The 16,105-nt window shown below is 32.1% G+C and overlaps 1 protein-coding gene and 1 long non-coding RNA gene across 4 annotated transcripts in view; one reads left to right on the top strand and one right to left on the bottom strand.

The window, feature by feature from the left end:
- Nucleotides 1-598: 598 nt before the first annotated feature.
- Nucleotides 599-16,105, bottom strand: part of LOC111624907 — a 30,055-nt gene continuing 14,548 nt past the window's right edge. For all 3 annotated transcript variants that reach the window (XR_002756653.1, XR_002756654.1, XR_002756652.1), the window contains 2 exons: nucleotides 8,000-8,255; nucleotides 599-7,929 (listed from right to left, as the gene is read on the bottom strand). This is a non-coding gene — a long non-coding RNA (uncharacterized LOC111624907). The remainder of the gene's footprint in view (nucleotides 7,930-7,999; nucleotides 8,256-16,105) is intronic.
- LOC111624906 (cystatin-A2-like) overlaps nucleotides 7,609-16,105 on the top strand; it is a 39,831-nt gene continuing 31,334 nt past the window's right edge. Inside the window, exon 1 of the mRNA XM_023367889.1 lies at nucleotides 7,609-7,733. The gene's annotated coding sequence lies outside the window, so the exon portion shown is untranslated. The remainder of the gene's footprint in view (nucleotides 7,734-16,105) is intronic.

Genomic DNA, 16,105 nt, shown 5'->3' with positions numbered 1-16,105 from the left:
TATTTTCTGTAAGTAAAAGTAATAATAATTTTATATGGAAAGGAACCACTACAAGTCCAAGGTTTCTCTCAACCTGGGAAAAAATCCCAGACTCCACCTCTCAACAGCTATTTTGTTGTACAAATTGTAACAATGTATTTCTGATCTCCTTATTCTGTATTTTAACTTTTCTTTGTAAAATAAGAACAAAATTAAACTTTTGTTATTATTTTACAAAGAAATATGTTAATATTTACATTTATAACATATTTGCTTACTTCAATACATTTAATCTGCAGTTTTTAAATATAATGTGATTATCACACCAAAATATGTGCTGTTATCACTGCTTTTGTGATTATTGTAAACAACAGGATAAGTGCAATTATTAATAAGACTTTTATGCAAATTTTATGTATTGTTTACATCAGTGTTTTTCAACCTTCTTGAATACGCAACCCCTTTACAAGTTAAAAAATTCTGGTGACCCCCAGGGCCATATTAAAACTATATCAGTGATTTTAAAAACTACATATTTAATTCTTTCTTTAAATATTGATTGAAAAACCAATTGTACTGTAAAATAAACAGGCACAGCCNATTTAATAAAATTTTAAATATTTTCACTTTCTAACAGCATGATGATTGTCAATATAATCAAACACATGAACGAGATTATTATGTAACAGAATGTCCATCATGTGATATTCTGTTACACAATAACCTCGTTCACGTATTTGATTACATTGTCCACTGTGTGTCGATCTTAATGTTTTCTTCTTTCGATTCCCGTAAGAAAGATTAACAAAGGTACTGTATTTAATAAAATTTTAAATATTTTCACTTTCTAACAGCATGATGATTGTCAATATAATCAAACACATGAACGAGATTATTATGTAACAGAATGTCCATCATGTGATATTCTGTTACACAATAACCTCGTTCACGTATTTGATTACATTGTCCACTGTGTGTCGATCTTAATGTTTTCTTCTTTCGATTCCCGTAAGAAAGATTAACAAAGGTACTGTATTTAATAAAATTTTAAATATTTTCACTTTCTAACAGCATGATGATTGTCAATATAATCAAACACATGAACGAGATTATTATGTAACAGAATGTCCATCATGTGATATTCTGTTACACAATAACCTCGTTCACGTATTTGATTACATTGTCCACTGTGTGTCGATCTTAATGTTTTCTTCTTTCGATTCCCGTAAGAAAGATTAACAAAGGTACTGTATTTAATAAAATTTTAAATATTTTCACTTTCTAACAGCATGATGATTGTCAATATAATCAAACACATGAACGAGATTATTATGTAACAGAATGTCCATCATGTGATATTCTGTTACACAATAACCTCGTTCACGTATTTGATTACATTGTCCACTGTGTGTCGATCTTAATGTTTTCTTCTTTCGATTCCCGTAAGAAAGATTAACAAAGGTACTGTATTTAATAAAATTTTAAATATTTTCACTTTCTAACAGCATGATGATTGTCAATATAATCAAACACATGAACGAGATTATTATGTAACAGAATGTCCATCATGTGATATTCTGTTACACAATAACCTCGTTCACGTATTTGATTACATTGTCCACTGTGTGTCGATCTTAATGTTTTCTTCTTTCGATTCCCGTAAGAAAGATTAACAAAGGTACTGTATTTAATAAAATTTTAAATATTTTCACTTTCTAACAGCATGATGATTGTCAATATAATCAAACACATGAACGAGATTATTATGTAACAGAATGTCCATCATGTGATATTCTGTTACACAATAACCTCGTTCACGTATTTGATTACATTGTCCACTGTGTGTCGATCTTAATGTTTTCTTCTTTCGATTCCCGTAAGAAAGATTAACAAAGGTACTGTATTTAATAAAATTTTAAATATTTTCACTTTCTAACAGCATGATGATTGTCAATATAATCAAACACATGAACGAGATTATTATGTAACAGAATGTCCATCATGTGATATTCTGTTACACAATAACCTCGTTCACGTATTTGATTACATTGTCCACTGTGTGTCGATCTTAATGTTTTCTTCTTTCGATTCCCGTAAGAAAGATTAACAAAGGTACTGTATTTAATAAAATTTTAAATATTTTCACTTTCTAACAGCATGATGATTGTCAATATAATCAAACACATGAACGAGATTATTATGTAACAGAATGTCCATCATGTGATATTCTGTTACACAATAACCTCGTTCACGTATTTGATTACATTGTCCACTGTGTGTCGATCTTAATGTTTTCTTCTTTCGATTCCCGTAAGAAAGATTAACAAAGGTACTGTATTTAATAAAATTTTAAATATTTTCACTTTCTAACAGCATGATGATTGTCAATATAATCAAACACATGAACGAGATTATTATGTAACAGAATGTCCATCATGTGATATTCTGTTACACAATAACCTCGTTCACGTATTTGATTACATTGTCCACTGTGTGTCGATCTTAATGTTTTCTTCTTTCGATTCCCGTAAGAAAGATTAACAAAGGTACTGTATTTAATAAAATTTTAAATATTTTCACTTTCTAACAGCATGATGATTGTCAATATAATCAAACACATGAACGAGATTATTATGTAACAGAATGTCCATCATGTGATATTCTGTTACACAATAACCTCGTTCACGTATTTGATTACATTGTCCACTGTGTGTCGATCTTAATGTTTTCTTCTTTCGATTCCCGTAAGAAAGATTAACAAAGGTACTGTATTTAATAAAATTTTAAATATTTTCACTTTCTAACAGCATGATGATTGTCAATATAATCAAACACATGAACGAGATTATTATGTAACAGAATGTCCATCATGTGATATTCTGTTACACAATAACCTCGTTCACGTATTTGATTACATTGTCCACTGTGTGTCGATCTTAATGTTTTCTTCTTTCGATTCCCGTAAGAAAGATTAACAAAGGTACTGTATTTAATAAAATTTTAAATATTTTCACTTTCTAACAGCATGATGATTGTCAATATAATCAAACACATGAACGAGATTATTATGTAACAGAATGTCCATCATGTGATATTCTGTTACACAATAACCTCGTTCACGTATTTGATTACATTGTCCACTGTGTGTCGATCTTAATGTTTTCTTCTTTCGATTCCCGTAAGAAAGATTAACAAAGGTACTGTATTTAATAAAATTTTAAATATTTTCACTTTCTAACAGCATGATGATTGTCAATATAATCAAACACATGAACGAGATTATTATGTAACAGAATGTCCATCATGTGATATTCTGTTACACAATAACCTCGTTCACGTATTTGATTACATTGTCCACTGTGTGTCGATCTTAATGTTTTCTTCTTTCGATTCCCGTAAGAAAGATTAACAAAGGTACTGTATTTAATAAAATTTTAAATATTTTCACTTTCTAACAGCATGATGATTGTCAATATAATCAAACACATGAACGAGATTATTATGTAACAGAATGTCCATCATGTGATATTCTGTTACACAATAACCTCGTTCACGTATTTGATTACATTGTCCACTGTGTGTCGATCTTAATGTTTTCTTCTTTCGATTCCCGTAAGAAAGATTAACAAAGGTACTGTATTTAATAAAATTTTAAATATTTTCACTTTCTAACAGCATGATGATTGTCAATATAATCAAACACATGAACGAGATTATTATGTAACAGAATGTCCATCATGTGATATTCTGTTACACAATAACCTCGTTCACGTATTTGATTACATTGTCCACTGTGTGTCGATCTTAATGTTTTCTTCTTTCGATTCCCGTAAGAAAGATTAACAAAGGTACTGTATTTAATAAAATTTTAAATATTTTCACTTTCTAACAGCATGATGATTGTCAATATAATCAAACACATGAACGAGATTATTATGTAACAGAATGTCCATCATGTGATATTCTGTTACACAATAACCTCGTTCACGTATTTGATTACATTGTCCACTGTGTGTCGATCTTAATGTTTTCTTCTTTCGATTCCCGTAAGAAAGATTAACAAAGGTACTGTATTTAATAAAATTTTAAATATTTTCACTTTCTAACAGCATGATGATTGTCAATATAATCAAACACATGAACGAGATTATTATGTAACAGAATGTCCATCATGTGATATTCTGTTACACAATAACCTCGTTCACGTATTTGATTACATTGTCCACTGTGTGTCGATCTTAATGTTTTCTTCTTTCGATTCCCGTAAGAAAGATTAACAAAGGTACTGTATTTAATAAAATTTTAAATATTTTCACTTTCTAACAGCATGATGATTGTCAATATAATCAAACACATGAACGAGATTATTATGTAACAGAATGTCCATCATGTGATATTCTGTTACACAATAACCTCGTTCACGTATTTGATTACATTGTCCACTGTGTGTCGATCTTAATGTTTTCTTCTTTCGATTCCCGTAAGAAAGATTAACAAAGGTACTGTATTTAATAAAATTTTAAATATTTTCACTTTCTAACAGCATGATGATTGTCAATATAATCAAACACATGAACGAGATTATTATGTAACAGAATGTCCATCATGTGATATTCTGTTACACAATAACCTCGTTCACGTATTTGATTACATTGTCCACTGTGTGTCGATCTTAATGTTTTCTTCTTTCGATTCCCGTAAGAAAGATTAACAAAGGTACTGTATTTAATAAAATTTTAAATATTTTCACTTTCTAACAGCATGATGATTGTCAATATAATCAAACACATGAACGAGATTATTATGTAACAGAATGTCCATCATGTGATATTCTGTTACACAATAACCTCGTTCACGTATTTGATTACATTGTCCACTGTGTGTCGATCTTAATGTTTTCTTCTTTCGATTCCCGTAAGAAAGATTAACAAAGGTACTGTATTTAATAAAATTTTAAATATTTTCACTTTCTAACAGCATGATGATTGTCAATATAATCAAACACATGAACGAGATTATTATGTAACAGAATGTCCATCATGTGATATTCTGTTACACAATAACCTCGTTCACGTATTTGATTACATTGTCCACTGTGTGTCGATCTTAATGTTTTCTTCTTTCGATTCCCGTAAGAAAGATTAACAAAGGTACTGTATTTAATAAAATTTTAAATATTTTCACTTTCTAACAGCATGATGATTGTCAATATAATCAAACACATGAACGAGATTATTATGTAACAGAATGTCCATCATGTGATATTCTGTTACACAATAACCTCGTTCACGTATTTGATTACATTGTCCACTGTGTGTCGATCTTAATGTTTTCTTCTTTCGATTCCCGTAAGAAAGATTAACAAAGGTACTGTATTTAATAAAATTTTAAATATTTTCACTTTCTAACAGCATGATGATTGTCAATATAATCAAACACATGAACGAGATTATTATGTAACAGAATGTCCATCATGTGATATTCTGTTACACAATAACCTCGTTCACGTATTTGATTACATTGTCCACTGTGTGTCGATCTTAATGTTTTCTTCTTTCGATTCCCGTAAGAAAGATTAACAAAGGTACTGTATTTAATAAAATTTTAAATATTTTCACTTTCTAACAGCATGATGATTGTCAATATAATCAAACACATGAACGAGATTATTATGTAACAGAATGTCCATCATGTGATATTCTGTTACACAATAACCTCGTTCACGTATTTGATTACATTGTCCACTGTGTGTCGATCTTAATGTTTTCTTCTTTCGATTCCCGTAAGAAAGATTAACAAAGGTACTGTATTTAATAAAATTTTAAATATTTTCACTTTCTAACAGCATGATGATTGTCAATATAATCAAACACATGAACGAGATTATTATGTAACAGAATGTCCATCATGTGATATTCTGTTACACAATAACCTCGTTCACGTATTTGATTACATTGTCCACTGTGTGTCGATCTTAATGTTTTCTTCTTTCGATTCCCGTAAGAAAGATTAACAAAGGTACTGTATTTAATAAAATTTTAAATATTTTCACTTTCTAACAGCATGATGATTGTCAATATAATCAAACACATGAACGAGATTATTATGTAACAGAATGTCCATCATGTGATATTCTGTTACACAATAACCTCGTTCACGTATTTGATTACATTGTCCACTGTGTGTCGATCTTAATGTTTTCTTCTTTCGATTCCCGTAAGAAAGATTAACAAAGGTACTGTATTTAATAAAATTTTAAATATTTTCACTTTCTAACAGCATGATGATTGTCAATATAATCAAACACATGAACGAGATTATTATGTAACAGAATGTCCATCATGTGATATTCTGTTACACAATAACCTCGTTCACGTATTTGATTACATTGTCCACTGTGTGTCGATCTTAATGTTTTCTTCTTTCGATTCCCGTAAGAAAGATTAACAAAGGTACTGTATTTAATAAAATTTTAAATATTTTCACTTTCTAACAGCATGATGATTGTCAATATAATCAAACACATGAACGAGATTATTATGTAACAGAATGTCCATCATGTGATATTCTGTTACACAATAACCTCGTTCACGTATTTGATTACATTGTCCACTGTGTGTCGATCTTAATGTTTTCTTCTTTCGATTCCCGTAAGAAAGATTAACAAAGGTACTGTATTTAATAAAATTTTAAATATTTTCACTTTCTAACAGCATGATGATTGTCAATATAATCAAACACATGAACGAGATTATTATGTAACAGAATGTCCATCATGTGATATTCTGTTACACAATAACCTCGTTCACGTATTTGATTACATTGTCCACTGTGTGTCGATCTTAATGTTTTCTTCTTTCGATTCCCGTAAGAAAGATTAACAAAGGTACTGTATTTAATAAAATTTTAAATATTTTCACTTTCTAACAGCATGATGATTGTCAATATAATCAAACACATGAACGAGATTATTATGTAACAGAATGTCCATCATGTGATATTCTGTTACACAATAACCTCGTTCACGTATTTGATTACATTGTCCACTGTGTGTCGATCTTAATGTTTTCTTCTTTCGATTCCCGTAAGAAAGATTAACAAAGGTACTGTATTTAATAAAATTTTAAATATTTTCACTTTCTAACAGCATGATGATTGTCAATATAATCAAACACATGAACGAGATTATTATGTAACAGAATGTCCATCATGTGATATTCTGTTACACAATAACCTCGTTCACGTATTTGATTACATTGTCCACTGTGTGTCGATCTTAATGTTTTCTTCTTTCGATTCCCGTAAGAAAGATTAACAAAGGTACTGTATTTAATAAAATTTTAAATATTTTCACTTTCTAACAGCATGATGATTGTCAATATAATCAAACACATGAACGAGATTATTATGTAACAGAATGTCCATCATGTGATATTCTGTTACACAATAACCTCGTTCACGTATTTGATTACATTGTCCACTGTGTGTCGATCTTAATGTTTTCTTCTTTCGATTCCCGTAAGAAAGATTAACAAAGGTACTGTATTTAATAAAATTTTAAATATTTTCACTTTCTAACAGCATGATGATTGTCAATATAATCAAACACATGAACGAGATTATTATGTAACAGAATGTCCATCATGTGATATTCTGTTACACAATAACCTCGTTCACGTATTTGATTACATTGTCCACTGTGTGTCGATCTTAATGTTTTCTTCTTTCGATTCCCGTAAGAAAGATTAACAAAGGTACTGTATTTAATAAAATTTTATATATTTTCACTTTCTAACAGCATGATGATTGTCAATATAATCAAACACATGAACGAGATTATTATGTAACAGAATGTCCATCATGTGACATTCTGTTACACAATAACCTCGTTCATGTATTTGATTACATTGTCCTTTGTGTGTCGATCTTAATGTTTTCTTCTTTCGATTCCTGTAAGAAAGATCAATAAAAGTATTTAATAAAATTTTAAATATTTTCAAATTCTAAAAGTATTACTTACTGTTCTTTTTGATTCAAAGTGTTTTTCTTTCATATATCCTGTTAAGTATTACCTACCATGTTTGTTAAATTTATATGATTTTCGAAATGTCTTTTGACAGAATTTTTGTACTTGTAATGCTTTTTACACAGATGACATTCAAACTTTTTTCGGTTGAGTGGCTAACAGTCTGTTCTGTTTATTTTGAATTCCACAGAAAATATTTGCTGCATATTGCACATTGATGTTTTTTCATGATTATATTTCCGGATGAAACCTAACAATGCATGGTATAAATATTTATTAATGTTGCAAAACAATCAAAATCCTATTGAATAAGTAAGAATTTAATACAGTGAAAGTCAGTTAATCTGGCACTCAATAATCCGAAATAATATCAATAATGTAATTATACAGCAGATAGTCATAAAAACAAAGTATAAGATATGTTAATGATTTATTCCGATATATATTCCAATGCATTTACTGAATTTCTACAAAATTTCATATTGTGCATTTTTTATAATATAAAATCACATCATTTCATCACTTAACAAAAGTTAAAATTAAATGACTGTTGTTTTGAAGACATAACTAGCAAATAATATCAAGAAAAAAGTTGGTTTAGGACCAGACATTGTTAAACACAAATTAGATTCTTAGAAAAGTTTGTTTAGAACCAATCTGTCTCAATTAAGTCAACAGTTTTTAAATTAATCGCATTAATTGTCTATGCACGAGATGAATATTTAGGATAAAAGTTTTAATTAGAAAAGAAACTTTTGAAAGGTAAAATAGAACCCCACCGTACCCAAAGCAGATGAGCCTCCATTATCCAGAGTGAAAATCATATTCGTCTCAGTCAAAAATAAACACAAAAGTAAGAAAATATACACATACAAATTTTTGGTCTATGTCCTTAAGCATTGCACTACTTTACTAATCATTTGCAGGGGTGAAGTATAGCATGAGTCAATTTGCATCTGGTTGGCATACCTTAAAAGGTGGAAAAGCTAAACTATGCTGACCAGTCATATGATGCACCTTTATCCCTGCCAATTGTCAATAAACTAGTCCATTGCCAAAAGGGGAGTGCTTTCCTGGGTTGGTCAGACTGTACACACAACACAAAGTAAAAAAAAAGTGGCTTTGGATATAATATGATAGCAAATTTTCTTGAAAGCAGTGGCGGAGCTGCCAACGAATTATGGGGAAAACAAAACTGAAGACTCAGAGCAGACAAGAAGAGCTCTTACTAGTAACATTAGTCCGCATGGCTGGAAGATATGCATTCAGTGGATTGATGTCCTGGTTCAGTGTTGATATCCTGCGTCGCACACTTTTGACGGTCAGCATAGCCAAGAAGGCATCTTCCTCTTCTCAAAATTAATTACCTCTGTGCCAAAGACCATTGAAAAGTAACAATCTATTTAGAGGTAACTTTTAGAGGCAATCTATGAACAAAAATGGGCTTCTTGCAAAAAGTTTCTCAAAAAAAAGAATTCTGCAAGAAGACAAGACTTCAATTTCCCATTGGCCAGCGCAATTCCATGAATGTTTCGTCAGTCGTGGGGCTGCACCAAATCTCAGAGCATTGCTGATCAAACTGGAGAGATTAACCTACATTGGACACATTGTGTGGTTGATTTTGTCCCATTAAACCAATGTTTAAATGTCCCAAGCCATTTCACAAAATATTGAGAATCTGAAATACAAGTCTGCAGCCAATGTGACAAAGATCACTCATTTAAGGACTGTCAAAGAAAATCAGCAGAGGCAAGCTGCATGAACAGTCTCAAACATTGAGCTTAAACTGGATTATTGCAAATATTTAAAGAAAAAACCTATTCCAGCAACTGTCTTTTAATTTTATCTAACGCTTTCTGCTATCAGTATAGCCATCTTCAGGATCAAACACATTTTGAATAGAATTCTTTAACATTTAAATATTGTGTTCTAAACGAGAATTATTTAAATACATAAAATTGAATAAATTGAGAATACAAATAAATGTTTACAACATTGACAAAGGTAGACAGAATAAAATTCATTAATTAAATAATTGAAACGGAAATAAAACTCCGTGATAAAATATAGTAACGTATAACAACTATTCTATGTTAATTAAAATAAAAGTAAAAATAAAGTAAATAAATGCATAAATGAAATACTTTTTTTAGTCTTTGGTATCACTGTTCACTCCATTGAGAAGGTACTTCCAAGCTGCTGATAAACAAGTGGCATCTTTATGGTTCACACGTGAATTATTGACACTGTGCTTATATTTCCTCTATTCTTTACGAAACCAATGCTAAAGCAGCAGTGATCACAACCAGAATTGAATACAAACTTAAAAAAAGTATGTGAAAAAGATCAAATGTCTTTGTAAATGACAACCCAAAAAGCGCAGCACTTCCTTAACTAACCAGCTAATATGCTGAGATGCACTGGTTCCCCCGAAATGTCTATTGGAGGCCACAAAGAAAGGTCCATCTTAGGCACCACACGTGCATAAGATGGACCTCTCTTTCCCTTCTCCCTCTTGAGAAGGTCATATCTGAAATGGAAAGAATATGCTCACAGATTGGAAGCAGCCTTGGAAATACTAAACCAGAAACGACGGGAAACCAACAGGTAAAGGATATATATCACCAATTCGAAGAAATGGCTAATGGAAAACTATATAGTTCTAACCAGAGTGGATAAATTTAAATCTATGGTCATCATGAAGAGAGCAACATACAACAATCATCTCAACAAATACTTGAAAGAAACTGAGTGCATAATAATGAACAAAAGTATACTGACCTCCACACACATAAGAGTAATCAAGATAACAAAGTCCAAGCTGGTAAACCTGCTCCCCCACTCAAACAGGTAAAAATTTCATCACCAGCTATACCCAGGCTCTTTGGTTTTGTTAAAACCCACAAAACATGACACCAGTTACAACCAGTATTGAAAAATGTGCCTCACTGACATATTTATTATAAAAATACATTTACAATCTTATAAAGAACAAAGGGTTAAACACAGCTTTTAGCATCACTAACCCAGCCCAATTGGCAGAGGAATTAAATCAAATAGTCTTAACATATGATGAATACATATCTGTGTTAGACTATCAGAACCTATACTAGGGGTGGCCAACAGTTTTTGCCCCCGGGCCAAATTGGAAAGAAAACTTTTTTCACGGGCCAAACCAGAGGCTGCCCTAGGAAGATTTTGAGGTGGTGAGAGATCTCATTGTGGTGTCACCTGTAGAGACTAAATTGTACATAGAGATTACAGATACAGTTGACCCCCCCTATAACGTGGGTTCCTATAACGTAGAGAAAAAATTGTGGCAGTATTTGTATAAAGGGACTCGTAAAACGTCGTCGCTAACTCGTGTCGCGACAAGATTGGTCGAATCTGGACCAATAGTGGATGAGCAGCCGAACTACTTTCCGCCGTCCAGCGCCACGCTACGGAAAGTTTAGGCTGGTAAATTGAGTTTGCTATCATCTGTACAGTATTATATATAAATTAGGTACTGTACATATAATTATATATTAATTATATATAAATTAGGTACTGTATATATAATTATATATTAACTTAATTTATTGTAATGTTATTATAATTATATATATACTTTCCGCTGTCCAGTGCCACACTACGGAGAGTTTAGGCGAGTAAGTTGAGTTTACTATCGTCTGTACAGTATGTAAATTAGGTACCGTAAGTCTAATACAGCACTAATTTTATACATTTCTTGTGAAAGAAACATTTCTTATTCAACGGCCATAAAAATTATTTCTATTAATGATGTCTCCAAAGATCAATAAATTTTTCGTAGAAAAATAATTTATCAGAAAACGCGGCCGCCGTTTGGTGCGCTACTCTGCGACAAAAACAAGCGTAAGCAACGGCGTAGTCGAACGGTGCACACTCAGTAAGTAATCTTACAATTTTTTGTTTATAGCATAGTTTATACGGATTATTCCCAAAAAATTATACATGTTTTGGAAATGTTGAGTTGAATTAGTCTAGAATCGGTTAATTTTATAGAAGAAAACCTTTCAAACAGCCTTAGTCCGTAAACTTCACACATGTCAGGCTGTGACTGGCTCATGTATTTAAGGATTCCTACAACGTAAAATTCTTATAAAGTGGAATGTATCTAAGCGTTATAGGGGGGTCTACTGTACATTTTTCACATTATCATGCTTTATCAACATTCTACACTGTACTTAAGAGATTTGTAATGGAGGGTTAACTCTAAACGCACAGTGAGTTGTTGACCCCTTTTTTTTTTAGGCGTCAGAATTTTTCGTTGAGCTATTCAGACTTGAATAGGTAATATTGAAAGATTGATAGCAGGCCACATAAATTCATTAGACGAGCCGTATGTTGGCCATGCCTGACCTATACCCTTCAATTAAATAACCTTGTTACGATTGTTTACTTAATCAATTAAGTAGAAGCGCTGATGATGTATTACTCATATGGAACAAAAAACCAAACATACAGCAGTTTGTCAACACCGTCAACAACAATCTGGATGGGTTGACAATAACTTTAAACCAGGAGTGTCCAACTCTTCTGTTTCTCTGGGCCACATTGGAAGAAGTCATGGAATTTTGGGCCACAAGTATATTGTATATATTTGTGTCCCAGGTATATTTAAGGATTAACATGTCTAGATTATAGTAATAAGTATTAAAACTTTATCACAAAAAAGGATATTTTAAAAAATTACTTCTACAGACACATATTTTTACTTAGAAATAAATTAATTTATTATAAAGAAGACAAACAAAAATTTATTTGAAACACACAAATATTTGTTTTATTTGGGTCTCTAACAAAAACCAACAAAACACTATTTTAAAGTGCATTTTTATTCAATTAACATATTTTTAAATAATATGCAGCCAAAAAAGTAGCCAATGCAACAAATAATATTTTTTATGCCAAACTAAAAAAAAGGGTAGCCAAATCTTGCAATGCTGGAAGGAGTACTACTAAATAAAGCTGGAGTTGGGACTCAAAGGATTATAGACCCAAATGCAGGGAAAAAAGAGAAAGGACAAAAGATAAAGACGTGAGAAAGGTTGGAAAATTAAGGGTCAATATTTGCATAACAGAAGGTCTATTTAACCTTTCTCACTACTTTTTATCTTTTAGCCTTTCTCTGCTTTCCCTGATGGGTTTATAACCCTTTGAGTCACAACTCCAGTTTTATTTAATATTCCTTCCTCATTCACACATTTCCAAGTATTTGAAAATATTTCCTTTCCACTCAAAAATAAAATATGAATAAAGGTGTACGGCTTTGTGAAACTTCTTTTTTGAGTTTATGCCATTGAAATAAATAAATAAAAATAAGAAAATTTGTTGGTTTTGTTTACACGTTTATTGGGCATCATTGGAACTTGCCTTGGACTGCATGAAGCCCGCTGGCTGGACACTCTTGTCTTAGACCAATTCAGTAATGTGAGGGCACATTTCCTCAATTTAAACATCACTCTAGTGCAGGGGTCGGCAGTTTGTCAAGTGAGAAGAGCCAAATTGTCATGAAAACAGGATAACAAAAGTACCAGAGCCACATATTAATTAAAATGTGCGAAATACGACACACGACAGGGGCGCCTCTAGTGGCCGTTTTCGGCATAACGTTACACAGATGGACGGATACGCGTTCAATGGGTTATATATATAGATATGCTTCAAATGCTACCACTCTTATGCAACTCATATTGATCAACGCGAGTGAAGTCATGTGCGGAAGGAGAACGAGTCGAAGTTTGTTTGGTGGCTCTATCTCATAAACTCATAAGTTATAAGGCTGCGGTGAAATGAGGTGAAATGAAATTGGAGTTTATGTCCGAAGAGCCACAAACGTCTATGCAGAGTCGCATGCAGCTCGCGAGCCGCTAATTCCGACCCCTGCTCTAGTGAATGGCAAAATCCATACGAGTGTTTATCTTAAGCCTATTTCCCACCCACTATACATATCTAGCTGTTCAAATGATCCACCAAATATAGAATGGCAGCATTTAATGCCCTTATCAAAAAGGCAAATACCCATACCACAGACCTAAGGGACACCCTTAAGAAGTTGAGCAAAATCAAAAGCATCACTGATACACACGGGTACAACCACACACCACAGTTGAATATTTAATTCTTAAAACAACACCAGAGCTCACAAGAAACTTAAACACCCTCCATCCTTAATCATATAATAAATTATTAGATAACACCTATAGAAAAACCATTAGATCGAGTACCAGAAGTATTGCATATAGGCACAGAAAACTATTTACAGCTAGTTACATAATGACAAAGACCCAATAGATCCTGACATGGCCGCTGGGGTATATGAGATACCGATTAATCTAGATCTGGAAAACAAAACAAGCAAATACATAGGATACACTTCCAGAAACCTTCCTACAAGACTTAAAGAGCATCAATATGATGTACGTAAAGGCAAAACCACAACTGCCTGTAATGGCCATTACAGACCAAACTTTAACAAAGCTAAGCTTTTAAAAGCAATAGGGAATCAACAAGCAGGTAAAACTCTTGAAAAAATATACATATATAAGCAGTGTCAAGAATTCATGCATAAACCATAAAGATGCCACTTGTTTATCAGCAGCTTGGAAGTACCTTCTCAATGAAGTAAACAGTGATACCAAAGACTAAAAAAATATTTCATTTACGCATTTATTTACTTTATTTTTATTTTTACTTTTATTTTAATTTATTTATTAATTAATTTTATAATTATTATTTCATATTGTTACCAAATCAGTGTCTTCTATCCTAAGGATAAATTTTCCTCCGTTCTTCTTGGCAAATAAATAATTACAGAGAGCTGTCCTCAATCCTCCTATATGCATAGATCCAGTAGGACTAGGTGCAAACCGAACTCGAACATCTCCACTGTAAAATCTTTTACATTTTAATGCGCAATTAAGTATTTTCAGCGATGAAAACGCTTTCATGTTTAAATATTAAGCTTTTCTTGCGATCTTCGCAACCATTCCCGCATCAATTTTATTATCGCCACCTACTGGACAGATTACTGTTTACACATGTGCGACTCGAGTAGTGTTGCCAGATTTGATATGTTTCTACAGTTTAATATTTAAAATATTAATATCTATATTATTAAAAAAAATAAATATAATTAGCGGTATAACTTCTAATCGTATGTAATAATTTATATGTTACCTTAACTTTACGAGCGAAATATTTTATTATTCTTTCCGTCATGCAGATTCTAAGAGAACCTTTTTTCATTTTCATTATTGATTCGACAAACCAATAATGAGGACGATCAGATAATGAGATAAGGCTTCGATATATCCGGATCAACCCGTACATTAAAATTTCTCAGTTAACTAGAATTCCTAGATCAGCAGGCAGATGCTTTTACCGCCTCGGTCTTTAGCGTTATTAATTTTTGATTGAAAACACGAATACCTTTCTATAACACAAGATCAGTAAATATATAAAAAAGTTTATTTAATTCATTCAGTTAAGATTATACTTAAAATTACATTTTATTGTATACATATGCTTTGTACAAAATTTTATTTAAAACTAAATAAATCAATTAAATAAAAATTATTGTAAAACATAATAGTGGTACTTCAGGATACGAACACCCCAGCATACGAAATTTTCTGGATACGACATGAAATTCGAACATATTTTTGCTCCACGATACGAACAAAATTTCACCATACGACGTTACATTAGTTCGCAGCGCCATTTTTTATTCACTTCTGTTCATTGGTCTCAGTCCGCGTGTTTGCTTCGTCGTGGAAGGATCTTGCTCGATAAAGGAAATCGTGAGGTATTATCAGAAAGTGACTGATTTTATTGAAAAGAAACATCCCAAGAAGGTTCACACTGGCCGTATTGCTGTGTGGCGAAACGCCATATTATTGTATACGCGCTAGCCGTAACTCTAGTGTTTAAGATTTTCTTTGTGTTCTTTGTCTTCTCTCTTCTGGATTTTTCCACCCTTCACTTCCTGTTCGTTGGAGGGGGCAACACCGTTACGAGAACGAGGCCAGAAAGGGAGTGTAGGCCCCGAGGTGAACGGGGGAACTCATTCTCGAA

Source organism: Centruroides sculpturatus, unplaced genomic scaffold (assembly GCF_000671375.1).
Source record: "Centruroides sculpturatus isolate CEXI.00-Female unplaced genomic scaffold, Cexi_2.0 scaffold408, whole genome shotgun sequence".
NCBI classification, from domain to species: domain Eukaryota; kingdom Metazoa; phylum Arthropoda; class Arachnida; order Scorpiones; family Buthidae; genus Centruroides; species Centruroides sculpturatus.
The sequence above is the reverse complement of the archived record's forward strand: the minus strand, read 5'-3'. Positions and strand labels throughout refer to the sequence as shown.